A 14,247-nucleotide genomic window follows, 5' to 3' on the forward strand; every position below is an offset into this window, starting at 1 on the left:
AAGAATTGACAGTCAAATCTATCCATCCTCACTGTCATTTGAGCATCCTGATACCAGGTGGAGTGCCTCTTCTCTTTCTTTGCTCAAATGTGTTGCTTCCCCATCGATTCTAGCTACCAAGGAAGATAGGGGGCAGCCGTTGGCATGTCACCTGAGAGCTACTGTTTTAAGGGACAGCTGATGATGTCAATGTATCCAGTTGCTTTAGGTAACATAGAGTATTGTGCCTGGAGCCATGGGTCATAACACATGTCACAGATGCTCTATAAACTCTACAGAAGTTCCATCAAATTTCTATTGAATTGTCAAGTTTCTCTTTGTTATAACTACATATACTTATCTGCATTAGTTGGTACAGAGACTAAACTTTGATAATAAAGGGAAGCAAAAATACAATGACTCAAAGATAAAAATTAGTATCTTTCATAGTGTAGTGCAGAGGCAGGCAGGAAGGCTGGGTGGGTGCTGGGTGATTCTGCTACATGGTTGAAGAATGTAGCAGAGGTTGAAGAGGTTGAAGAATCCCAGCCTCCTCTAGGGTAATAAATTCTGCTGCTCAAGAGTTCCTTAATACAAAGCCCTTAACTATGTGGTCAAACCTGGCTAACAAGTTCCATGACCTTGTTACAACCCACAGGAAGGAGAAAAGTCAAGTAGTAGAGGGCAAGGAAGGAAAGAAGGAATTGTCCACATGATAGTTTGCTTACGTTCCATTGGTAAGAACGTGCACGTGGCTACAGAAGGTTCAAGTAAATCTGAGAGATGTATCTTTTACATGCGTGGCCTCTTGCTACCTAAAACTCAGGATAGAGCGTGGATTATATTATTAAAAAAAGAATGGCAGAAGAGTGACTGGATGGCAATTAGCAGCCTTCATCACAGTACTGTATGGAGATGCCTCTTGGTTGGACTACTAAGCTAAACAGCTCATGTGATATAAGATGCAGTGAGCACAACTACCTCGAGTTAGAAGCAATGCCTCAGGCTGATTATAGAACGTGGCTTGCAGAATCCCTAAGTACGGTGAGCTGTAACTGAACACAGGTTTAGCCTCTCACCACTCAACAGCCAATAAATCGAGGGGTAAGCTTCAGTAGGGAAGAAAGGTACTTTATTCAGAAAAACCGGCAATCTGGGGAGATGGTGGACTTATGTATAGAAACCAACTCCAAAGATTCTGCTCAGTGATGACAATTTTTAACAGGAAAAAGGAGAAACAATCTCAGTTAATCATTAAGGCAGGAGGTCACATTCTTTGTCATCTTTCCATTGCGTGCAGATCTGCTGACTTCTCCCCATCTTCCTTGGGATGCTGTCTTGCTCACGTGGTCCATCTGCAATTGGATGTTCTTTTGCCTGTGTGGTCCACCTGTGCCTGCGAGGTCCACCTGCAAATTTACTAAGTGGAAACTAGAGGTAGAGGGTCAATCATTCTTTAACTACTTCATTCTTCATTCTTACTCCTTCTAATCCAGGAAAGGAATCAACAGGGTAGGTAAGGTGTTGCGTATATTTAGTAAAGCAGAAATTAGGAGCTAAGTTAAATGTTGCCTAATGATCTCATATTTATGATTAAGGTCTAGAGAAAACAGGGATGATCAAACAGAAAAGAGGCAAAGGAGCTGCTTACAGAGCTATGGTGACCTCCTGGAACAGCTAGATAGGCAGTGTGGAGGGATAAACAAGCAACCAGAGGAATAATGGTAGATGCTTCGTGGAAGTGATTAGACTCTCTCAAGATTGTTTGAGTCTTCTAATTTCCTTTTCACGTGCTGTGAAAAGTTCTAGACTTCCAAACAGTGCTGAGGACACAAAGACATTGTGAATGACTAGTGTCATAAGTGAGGCAGGGGGCCAAACCTTATGGCTACAATGACAAACAGGATGGACAAGGTGACTCCTCCCAAGACACAGGAGGGGAAAAGAGGAAAATAATTACAAGCCATTAAATGATTGCAAATGTGTGAAAGGCTGCGAAGGAGATGTCCAGGCTGCTAATAGTGTGTGTGTCACAAGTAATCTAATCTAGCCTGGGGTCATGAAAGGCTTTTACAAGGAAGTGATGTTTCAGCTCAGTCCTGCAGGATGGGTAAGGATTAGTGGGGCTGACATGAAAAAGGTTAAGGGGTGAAAGAGCATATGTGAATTCAGGAGGGTAAGCTGGGAAAGTTGTTTTTGTTTTGGTTTTTGTTTTTTAAATCTCAGGTTTCTCATCTATAAAATGGGGATAAAAATGTCTCCCTCTAAAGGCTATTATTAGGATTAAGTTAAACAATGCAGGTAAAGGCTTAATAACAAGCCTGGCAAGAAAGAAAGGGCAATAACTGGTAGCTTTTATTGTTATATTACCATTAACATTATTTCTACTCACTTAGGAAGCTGAAGATATATTTATGCAAATGCAGTTTCTCATCTGACACTGGAAACATCTTGGCATGTCTTAATGCCATATATATCTTCATAACACATCACTTAGCAAGCATAAACAAGAAATCAAAGAATAAAATTGAGCAAATAAGAGTTTTAGAGATCTATCAGCTGAAAGTAACAGCATATCCAGTTAATGATGGCTAAAATAATAAAGGTATTTAATTATCTTCCCATCCAGAAAGACCAGAGATAGGTGGTTCCCTGGTCAGTGTAAGAGCTCCAGGATGTCATTAAGGGCTTTTCAATACTCTGTTCCAACTTCCTTAGCATTGTCTCTTGATTACAAAATGGCTGCTACAGATCCGGGCAGCTCAACCTTCCCCAAATGCATTCAAGACAGAAAGTGAAAGCCACGTGCAAAAGGAGCCTTTTGTTTGATCAGTAAGCAAAGTCTTTCCCTGGAGCATCCTAACAGATTTTTCCTTTGTGTAATTGTCCAGCTCTGGCTGCAAGTTAACACTGGAGAAGTCACCAATGTTGTTGTGATACAGTTAGGCTCTCATTAGTGGCTGGGGTTGGGCATATTACTGCAGCAGAAAAAACTGAGCCAGACAGGAAGTGAGCTTTGGGTGTTGAATGTGCCACTAGCAATGTCTATCACAATGATTTGGAGATGATTTGAGAAGGCAGTGCTTGGTTGATTTTGTAGGCTAACACAAGAAGAACAGTCCTGAAAAAAAGTGGGTATGTAAACAGTCAGGACAACATTCCAACTTTACACATGTGGGGAAGGATAAAGCAGATTTTGATTCAAGTCGACATTTTTTTAAGTGCTAGGAACTTTTCATATATCTTCTCATTTAATTCTCACAAAATCCTGGAGAGGAAGGCATTAGGCTTTACCACAGATAAGAAAACCTCAGCTTGGAGAGCTAAGTTCCTGGGTTCAAGGTCACATGTTGGGTAAAGGACAGAATTGAGATCCCAATTCAAGTAAGTCTAACAACAATTTCAGGTTATTATTATCTAAAGGAGTTTATTTCTCCAAATGATGGAAGAACCTGTATTAAAAATGTACAAATGTGGCTCAGAGAATTAGACCAGTATGACCTTGAGGTACAAAAATTAATATGAGCTAGAATTTTTTGAGCACCACCCTACAGGTCAGGCACAATTCTAAGTTCTTTGAATATAGATAAATATCTTAATAATATATGTTACTATCTATTATCCCCATTTTATAGACCAAGGCACAGACAATTAAACCACGTGCCCAAGCCCACTTAGCTGGTACATTGAATGCTAAAGGTTTACCTTGAAGCTATCTGACTCTAGAGCCCAATCCCACTAACCACTATGCAAAACTACCTCTAAAGATTTCCCAGTCAATGCTGTGAGCTCTGGAGTGTTCTCTTCAATCATCAGTGCTCCTGGGAACCCCTTTAGAGTATACCCCAGGCAAGTCTACGGTGCCTGCATGGCACCTGCACGTGAGCGGGACCGCCTCCCTCCATCAGGACAGAACCCATATTAGAAAATGAGAACTCATATTAGGATGAGCTATGGAGTTCAAAAGCTGTTGATAAAAGGAAACAAAGGAAACCCTAATAATTTAATTGTTCATTAGAACAAAAAAACAAGCCAACAGAGAATTCTTCCAAATCAGTTATTACATAGTTAATATAATGAGAAATATAATCACTCTTATGTTTTAAAAATTCATCATGGATAACCAAACATTTTGGGAGAGGAGAATGACAAATCCTTTTATCAATAGTTTTGAGATATTGAAGGTTCCCATTAGAGTTGAGTTTCAAGAGTTTCTAACTAGAACTGTGTCCTTAGATTACTGTTTGGGGGGTCTGTGTGAAGCTGATCTATTTCCTAGGTGTATTAGGATAAGATTAAGCTGTTGGAACAAAGGACACAACATAATTCAGAAACTTAAGAAAGATAGCTTAGCTAAATTTGCGGGAAGAAGAGGAAAACAGTTTCTCTGTCACTGGGAGATAGAAGAAGTCTATTCAATTGACACAACCCTTGACAGTAGCAACAAACCACAACAACTGGTTGGTGTGAGTTTATACTTGTAATCCCAAAGTTGTCAAAAGGCCAGATCAAGGTTTAGATGATGATGAGTGTTAATAGATCTGTTTGTCCCTATGATCTCTAATACTAATCCAAATTTTCTATTTAATTTTCTTAAATGGCAATAGTGGACAGAAATAGACCACAGACATAGAAAACAAACTTACTGTAACCAAAGGGGGAGGGAGGCATAAATTAGGAGTTTGGGATTAGCATATACACACTACTATATATAAAATAGATAAACAATGAGGACCCTGTATAGAACAAAGAATATATATATATATATATATATATATATATATATATATATATATATATATTCACTTTGCTGTGCACCTGAAACTAACACAACATTGTAAATCAACTATACTTCAATAAAAAACTAAACATAAAAAAAATTGTGGACAAAGCGGGTAATCCCCATCATCAAAGGAAATGGAATAGCAAAATAAGTCAAGAAATATACAAACAAACAAGTGTGTAATAAAGTAAAATTGCCCTGCAAACTGGGTCTATGTCTTTATGGTATTAAGAAAAAAAAAGAAAAAGGAAAAGACAATTCAGAGGGCCTCTGGAATTGATTTTGGCAATCACATAATAAGTGAGATGAAGAAGAGGATGAGTTATGTTGGGATCGAGAGATGTTTTTCTCCCATCTTTAGGCATGGATTCACAAATTTAAGGGGCAAAGAGACAGCAAATGATTATAAAAGCCCAAATTAAAAGCCTTTTGTCTGACTGTATTCACATCTGCATTGTATTTTCTTTGTGAATATTTTGGCCTTGATCTTTCTCTCACTAGAACAGCAATTTGCAACTGAAGCATTCAAAATAATCCACACTGAAGTAAGACACAGGGTGTCACTCCCCAGGTCACCAAAAGCCAGCACTCAGTGACTTAGCCAGAGGAGCCCTGCCTTTGCAGGCATGTTCTCAGGTGATTATACTGATTCAGGGCTGGGATGCTGGAACAAAAACAGAAATGTAACCTCCTGTCTTCTGCCCCAGTTTTTTTCTTTTTTGAGCAAGCAAGCAGATATAGAACAGTAGAAACATATCTACTCTAACAGCAAAGAAAGGAAATAGGAAGAAGATAAATCATGTGTACATACCTGTAATATATACTTGTGTGTGTGTGTGTGTGTCTGTGTGCATGTAAGAGATTGCATTTATTAATTAACATTATTGAGGCAATAAAAGAAAGTAAATGGCTAAATGTTTTACAACTTGAAGTTAATAATATAGCATGTAAATACAAATAATGTTAACATTTAGTTTCAAAAACACATGGCTTTCTTTCTCTTTCCTAAACTAAATTGCAGCATGGAAAATATAATAATTCAATTTAAAGAGTTTTACAATAATTATCAGGGTAGGTAAACAAATATTGATGGGAAATAAATTGACCCAATAGTTACCATAATTTTCGCCTCTGCTTGATATGCCAGGAGTTTTTATAGGAGTAGTTCATTTTTCCTGTTTAAAATGAGGCTGGAATTAATTTAAAATTAATTTGAAAAAATTTCCACTTATAAAAAATATACCATAATATTAACTGCAGTTATTTCTGGAATTGGAGATCATGTAGAAAACTTTTCTTCTTGATAGTCTTCCGTATTTTCCAAGTTTTGTATAATAAGCTTGTATTACTTAAATAATCAAATAATTATGAAAAGTTACTTTAAGGGAATAAACTGTTCAACATCATATTTTCTTTGTATTGAGAAAAAAACAGTTGTATTGAATCAAAAGATTAAAGAAAATTAGAGTTCATTTTCACTCAGTAAACTACCTAAATTCAGAAAATAGCCAACTGAATCAGGTAGTATATCACAGTTGAGGCTGTTTAAATAGTTGTTTTGGGGGAAGGATACGCATATAACATATTATGAGGGGGCCTGCTCATAACGTATTGAAATTCTTTATGAACTGTTTAATTCTTCAAATGTTTTCTACCTTTACCTAGCAAATTTAAGAACATTTTTTTTTCTGAGTAATAATATATTTCATTTGCATGTAAAAATATTTTTTACCTGTTTCTGAACTTCATAACTTTTTTCACAGAAAAAGCTTACATTTTTCTTCTCTCTGTGCGTATACAAAATTTGTTTCCACTTCATAGGCATTTAGTATATTTGGATTTGAACATGTATGTATTCTCCTGGTTTAGTACTTACAGGGATTTTGGAAGATTCTCACATACTGACTTCTTATAAATCGCAGAAACTCGTTCTGTCTTGGATGTGTCCCCCTCCCCCACCAATCTGTTTTGTTATTTTACCATCATTTAAAATCTCCTTATCTTGTTAGCACTTACAGAGACTCTCTCAACTATAACTTCAGGAACAGATTAAGTTGGCTTTTCAAAACCATTCCTCATCAGAGATATGTCTTTGTTAGTGTTTTCTTTTGTAAATCATTTTATTCTTGTAAGGTGCCTCTGGATGCTGGCATGATAATAGGCTATATAAATGATTTTGTCCTATATTTGTGTTGTGTATACTTTATTGTAATAGCACTCTCGGGTCAAAAGCAGCCAATATTATTCCGATTAATTCCTGTCTGGACACTCATAAATTGTCCTTTAATTTGCAGAGAGAAAACGATGTCATATGAAGCATAACCTTTCCAGGCTGTAGGAATTGCACCTGGTTTTTCTGGGCGAGAGGAGGCCCGCCTCCCTGCGTCCTTCAAAGCAGCAGGCTCGCTGCTACAAGGGTGAGCGTTGGGTTTTCCATGCTTGGCCCAGGTAGCCAGCCAAAGCTTGCCAGTTGGCTGGAAAACACAAAGCCTAATCCCCCCAACACAGCTTCAAACACTCATTTTATTTACTCATATTCATTTCCCCAGAAGAAAAACAAAAGGAGGAGAAAATAGCTTGCTTAATCCCAATACTAACACAATGTTGATTCACATTTATGTTCTGTATTTATTGACGTGCATTGCATACAATGGGGGCTCTCATTTAGGCGACTGTGTTGGGGGGAAGTCGCGATCACATTAGAGAAAGAGATGAAGCACACAGTTTATACAGCCCTAATTTTATGTAATGTAAACCTTTCAAACACTGCACATAGGAGTGAAAATGCATGTCCTAATGAAAAACCAAATGCATACCAAATGGATTTATCTTAAAGCTAATTATAGCTGCAGAATATCTGTCCTGCAAAGTCCACCATTATTTCCTAAACTTGTATAATGAAATTAACTTCTTTGGCTTTGCAACAGCTTTCTGTATATCTCATTAACCAATTGTAAATGCTCTTGTGCTTGAGAGCAGAGCATGGGGTTTTGTTTTGTCACATCTAGTGTTCAGTGTTTTGAAATTATGCAGGTGGTGTGTAACGCTGTAGGCTAACTATATACAGAGCTGGAGTATATATTGAACACCAGACAGCATATACGTATTACTAGCATATGGCTTCTGCAAGAAGAAAGCAGATATGAAAAACACCACACTCTTTTTTTTTTTTTTTGCCACTTGGAAATTTTTATTGCCTAGTGGCAGCTGTATTTAATAAAGTATTAGTAGCCACTTGAGGTTTAAAGGTGTAACACAATTCCATTTCAATATAACGATTCCATAAATTCAAATATGAAAACTTCATAGAAGCATGATCTGGCTATAATTAGAAAAAAAACAAAAAAAACTTGGTATATGCTTTCAAAAAACAAATTTAGAGCACATTGTACCTGTAGTCAATCTATAAAGTGGAGTTCGGGTGATCATTCACATGTTTGAAAGTTAGAAGTGATTCTAGAGACCTCTATAACAGAGACTGATGGTTTAAATGGTTGTTTTTTTAAAAATTGCTATACCAGCAACACAGTCATGTGCCCACTGCCTGCAAATAAGTTTCTTCCCTTCCCTATTGCTTTCTTCATACCTCTTTAAGTCTTCTTTCTTTTGAGACTATCAAGTATGAAAGTGCTGAAGAAGCTGTCAAGCATCACACCAATCTTAAGCTTTATTGTTGTTATTTGCAAGTTCATAAAGAAATAATACACCCCCTTAACTACCCTGTCCAATCTATTCTGGTACAGTCAGGGCCCCAGAGAGACAGAGACATAGATTGACTTAGAGGCTTAGGGTTTGAAAGGCTTTATGTGCCCCCCTTTATCTATGAAATTATCCAGAGAAAATGGAAAGAGAAAGAGTGCTTTTCAGGAGGGAGGCTGTCCCTTTATAGGATATCCGGCAAAGAATCTAGAGGAAATAGTACATGAAAAGGCTCAGAGCTTTAAGAGAAACTAGTTCATTCACAGAGTGTGAGTCTTTGAGTGTGGCCAGAGCAGAAGCAGAGGTGGCAATGCCTTCCAAAGGGGTCATCTGGCCCACAGAGGAGTTTTGATTGCATAGCACAGTGTAAAAGAGTATTTAATTGCTTCAGGTTGTACACACTCTTTCTAGTTTATTACAGTCCCCATGACTCCCTATCAGCTTATACCTGCTGGAGCACCTAGGAGACATTCTAGGTCAAGACTCCTGATCTAAGATGTGGGGAAAATGAAGGACAGGAGAGGGGCACATGTGCAAGAGTGGAGATTTAAGTGAACGGGTGAAACGGCATCAGATCAAGACAATAGCCCTCCTGGTGCATGCTAAGGGAAGGTCATGGAAGGATTCTAAGCATGGTTCAACTTTTATTCTAAAGATTATTTGGGGCAGTAAAACGGATGGTATGGAAGAGGCAGCAGGGAATGCAGTTCAAGAATCTTTGGAAATGGCCCCAGAAAGAGATGATGAGGGACAAACTAAAGGCTGCATCAAGGCACATGGAGAAGGTAAGAATTCTGGACGTGTTAGAGAAGTAGGACAAATAAAAGTTGATAATGCCTGAAAGGAACCTGGAGGTTAAGGGAAAGTTTCATATAACTTCAAATATACAAGTTTAAGTACAAAAAAGAATGAGGAGCAACTAACAGAGATGGAGATGAATTTGAGGTAGGTGATAGTGAGTTTTAGGTATAGGTAAGATGTCAAGTGGAGATAATCAGCTCAGAACCAGAGTGGAATTGTGGAGAGCAGTCTTGGCTGGAGATACACACTTGATGGTGAATTGTAGGAATTTCAGTAACTAATCTCACTTGGGAAAATAACACCTGATGAGGAGGGAAAAGGGTGAGGTATGGCACTCCTGGGAATACCAGTGTTTGAACATTGAACCAATGAGGAAGTAAAAAGAGACTGAGAAAGAATAATTATTAAAAAGGTAGAGAATCAAGAGAGAGGATCTAAGGTGATACTGAAATACAGTGATTAATACTGCCTGCCATCCTGTATGATGTCAGGGAGATGGATTTCCAGAGGAAATAATACTCTAATCCATAGCTTCTTCCTTTCTTTCCATAAGATTCTTTTATTTTTTGTCCATAAATTGATTTAATGTTTAGCCAAATGAACAGAGCCCATTTTGAACTCATTGAGAACAGTTCTTTCTAAATAAGCTAACCCAAAAAAACAGGTTTGCTGGAACAGCCTGTTTGTTTTGAGATGCATTTCATTCCTGTTGTGTGTTGACTGGATTACAATGTTCTAAGTGATCCTATAGCTGATTTATTTTTTTCAAAATGCTATGGTAAGGCTGGAGTTCAGGAAACAGGACTTGAGAAATTCAGGATTTAAATCAAGATGAACTTTAAAATGGAGAATTTAAACCAAATTCCTATCTCTAATCCCAGGAAAGAAGAATCACATGACCCAATCAGGTTGGACTTTGTTTTGCAGTAAAATTCTCCAAACATGGGTCAGGAGCTGATATTACTGTTGCTATGGTAACTTCTGAGCTTTTAGTTTGTGTGTGTGTGCGCGTTTGTGTTTTCTATATTGCTTCTGCAGTTCCAAAGTAAGATAAAAGTTGTTAAAAATTCAGTGTTTTCTTCTAGTAGCTAGAAGGAAAATGCATATCAAATTTTACTTTGAGGTCAGTGCTTTTTTTCATATATATTAAGACATGATGGAATTATTTAATTACCTTTGCTAGCAAGTTTACAGACAAGCATACCCCTCTCGTATTGCATATCCGCAAATAGGATTTTTTACATCCAATCTAAGGAGTGCTGACTGGTGTCACTGGAAGCTGAAGCTGTATCGTCATTTAAATTCCCACTTTTCTGGGCAAAAACCCAACTGAATGATTCAATTAAACTCTTTATGTTATATATTATCCAGAAGTTTACAATATAAAATGATTCTCCCAGTCTAAACCCCTGCCTTTATGATTGCAATTTGGTAGCAAGACGATTTCCAAGGACTATTTTACTTGAACTGCAATGAAAACGTCAGACCATAACACACTTTTTGATGCAGGTTTTATGAATGGCACTCCAAAATCAACCATTATTTCAAGCACATGCAATAAATAATCTTCATTGTTCATCAGAGTGTAAATATGCCCTTGTGTTTGCAAATATGGTGGTTTCCTGAGCAAAGCAGCCGGTAAGCAACAGATCCTTCAGCCATTTAAGGAGGTAACAAAAGGACATCAGCCTCTCTAATTGGGAAAGACCATCTCCTGAGAGACAAACAGCTCAGCCTTCAGCATAAACCTTGTTTATTTCTTGTACCTAGTACCTAGGAGCGTGTCACATTGTAGACACTCAAGTAATATGTATTGAATAAATGAGACAACCCAGATCCCTTAGTGGCTTTGGATATGTGATTTTTCCAATGATTTTAAAGGAATTTTTCTGTTTCTTTTGAAATTATCAACCCCCCCAAAACTCTTTTAACAGAATTAACCAGTTAGATAGACTTAGCATATTGTAATCCTGAGACTGAAACGCTAAAGAATTTCTTTGAAGATGCTGCTGCCAGCTGCCTAATATCATTTTTCTTTTTAAGAGAGGGAAAGCCAAAAATATTTATACTGCAATTCCAAAAGTATATAAACACAAAAATAATATACCAACCACACTGGATGGATAAATCCAAGATGCCCGGTAAAGCCATTTGGTGTCTTTTGCTTCCGGCATTTAGGAGAGACACTTTTCTTCTCTAATTCCTTCTGCTCCAGACCCCATCAGATGGGTTTCTTTGCCAGCTTAATATTTCTTGCTCCTGCCTCCTGAGCTGATGGAGACATCTCAGTCTCCTCTGTGTGACTCTGCAAGTTTACCACTCCAGCTTCTTCACTAGAATTATGTTGGGTGGTTGGTTTGTCCATGCATTTACCCAGAAAATGTACTAAGTGTCTATCATGTGTCGTCTGCTATGCTATGTGTTACACACTTGGGATACACAGATGAGTAACTGTTATGGACTAAATATTTGCCCACTCCCCCCAAAAAAATCATACATTGAAACCCTAACACCCAATGCAATGGTATTTGGAGATGGGGCCTTTGGGAGGTACTTAGGTTTAGACAAGGCCATGGGTGGAGCCCTCATGATGGGATTAGTGCCCTTATAAGAAGAGGAAGAGAAACCAGAGCTTCTTCTCTCCACTATGTAAGGACACAGAGAGAAGTTGGTGGTCTGCAAGCCAGGAAGAAGGATATCACTAAGAATCCAACCATGCTGGCACCCTGATCTGGGACTTCTAGCCCCCAGAACTGTGAGAAAACACATTTCTGTCATTTAAGCCACCCCATCTATGGCATTTTGTTCTAGCAGCCTGAGCAGACTAAGGCAAACTCTAAAGTGACTCTACATCTCAATGCCAAGGGTTGATATATAACATCAGCCATATTCAATGTAGTACTGTAATAACTTCAGAGAAGAAAGAAGTTAACTGCCTGGAGCAGTCACAGATGAGTGAATATTTATGATTGGTTTTGAAGGCATGTACTAAAAAGAGAAATTTGGTGGAGTGAATTCTGGGCAGAAGATGCAGCATGTGCAGAGGTCTGGAATTGTGGAAAGGTGTGACACTTTTAGGGAACAGTTGAATGCTTAGTGTAGGTAAGATATAGGAGTGGTCAGACCAGAGATGAAAATGGAAAAGATAGGTTAGTCAGATTGAGTAAGGTCAGGACTTCTTTGCTAAGGAATTTAGGCTTCATCTCATCCTATTAAAAAAGGGGTGGGGGTGAATCATTGTGGATTCTTAAGCAAGTGACAAGAACAATTTTCTTTTTATCATGATAACAACACTCAACATGAGATCTACCCCTAACAAATGTTAAGTATATATACTGTATTGTTCACTGAAAGTTCAAAGGTGTGCCGCAGATTTCTAGAACTTAATCATCTTGCGTAACTGAAATTTCATACCCGTTGAATAGGAGCTCCCCATATCCCCTTCCCCTCAGCCACCAGTTCCCATCATTCCATTTCTGCTTTTGTGTGTTTGACTATTTTGCAGACCTCATATAAGTGGAATCATGCAGTATTTGTCCTTCTGTGATTGGCTTATTTCACTTAGCATAAAGTCCTCAAGATTCACCCATGTTGTCACAAATAGCAGGACTTTCTTCTTTTCTAAATTTGAATAATATTCTATTGTTACATATACACCACATTTTATTTATCCATTCATCTGTTGATGGACATTTAGGTTGTTTCCACAAGGCTATTGTTAACAATGCTGCAATGAGCATGAGAATGAAAATATCTCTCCAGGATTCTAATTCCAATTCTTTTAGATAAAGAGTCAGATGTGGGATTGCTGGGTCATAGGTAAGCGTCTCTTTTTGAAGGATGGTATGCAGCAGACAAGGGTAAGACAGATAACACAGAAACTGGTTAGAAGCCTGTTAAACTAGTGTGTGGGGGAGAATGAGAGCCTGAACTGCACTGAGGGGAAGGAAAGGAGCCAACAGACTTGTGTTGGCCTCTGCAGGACTAGCCTTTCATGCAAGACAAGGCATCAGCTGTCTACTTTCTTCAGTTGCCAGAAGCTTCTCTGTTCCCAAACTTCTGCCTTTGCCAAAGTACCTGATAATCCCACTGCATCCCACTCCTTCTTGAAATCAGTTCCAGAAGGAAAGGTCCCTTGAAACAAAATAAAACAAAACAAAAACTGGTTTCTGGGAGGCATGACACATTATCAATAATATTACCTTACATTGGCTTGGAGAAGTATTTCCCAAAGTGTTCTGTGGGACACTAGTGTCTGGCAGATGTTAATATATATTACATTAAGGAAACAAACAGACAAAAAAAGATTTGTGATGAAATTTCTTGGGGGACTCTCTGGGTCAAGTAGATTTATTTGCTGCAAGATTTTTAAGCCTCTAATTCCTAATGTGCACTATAAATATCAAAAAGAGGGATACAGTGTATTTTTTCTCGAGCATATTGGACCCCTTTTTACATAGAGCTTCTCCTATGAATACAGTTTTAAGGGACAAATTTGAAAACCTCTCATATACAGAGGGCTTTGTAGTTATCAAAGCACTTTCCCTCAAGAGTTTCATAATTGGGGCAAGGCAAACATTACTGTGGATATTTTAGGAGAAAAAAACAGATGCTCAGAGTTGCCACAAAGCTTCTAAGAGGAAGATCTGGGACTCAAACTCAAATTTTCTGACCGCAGGATTAGAGAGCTTCCTGCTCTACCACAGATATCATTGCCACCATAGCTAAAAGCAGTGGATGGAAGGAGACTCCAGGTACAATAAGTGAATGGAGCTCAGGGGAATGGTTAATCCATCCCAATTGGATGAGGAAGGTTATGCCATAATTAGGCTAATTTGGAGGGGAAGCTGGGCATAACAAAGACCTTGCTTGCAAACTCTCACCAGAATACCATAGGTCAGGTAGTCATTCAACATTTTACAGCATCTAACTCAGTGCCAGATGCATGCTAAATGCTAGGAAGAGTAGTAGGCAAAAGAGGCACG

Source organism: Balaenoptera physalus, assembly GCF_965194825.1.
Source record: "Balaenoptera physalus genome assembly, chromosome: 2".
Classification (NCBI taxonomy): domain Eukaryota; kingdom Metazoa; phylum Chordata; class Mammalia; order Artiodactyla; family Balaenopteridae; genus Balaenoptera; species Balaenoptera physalus.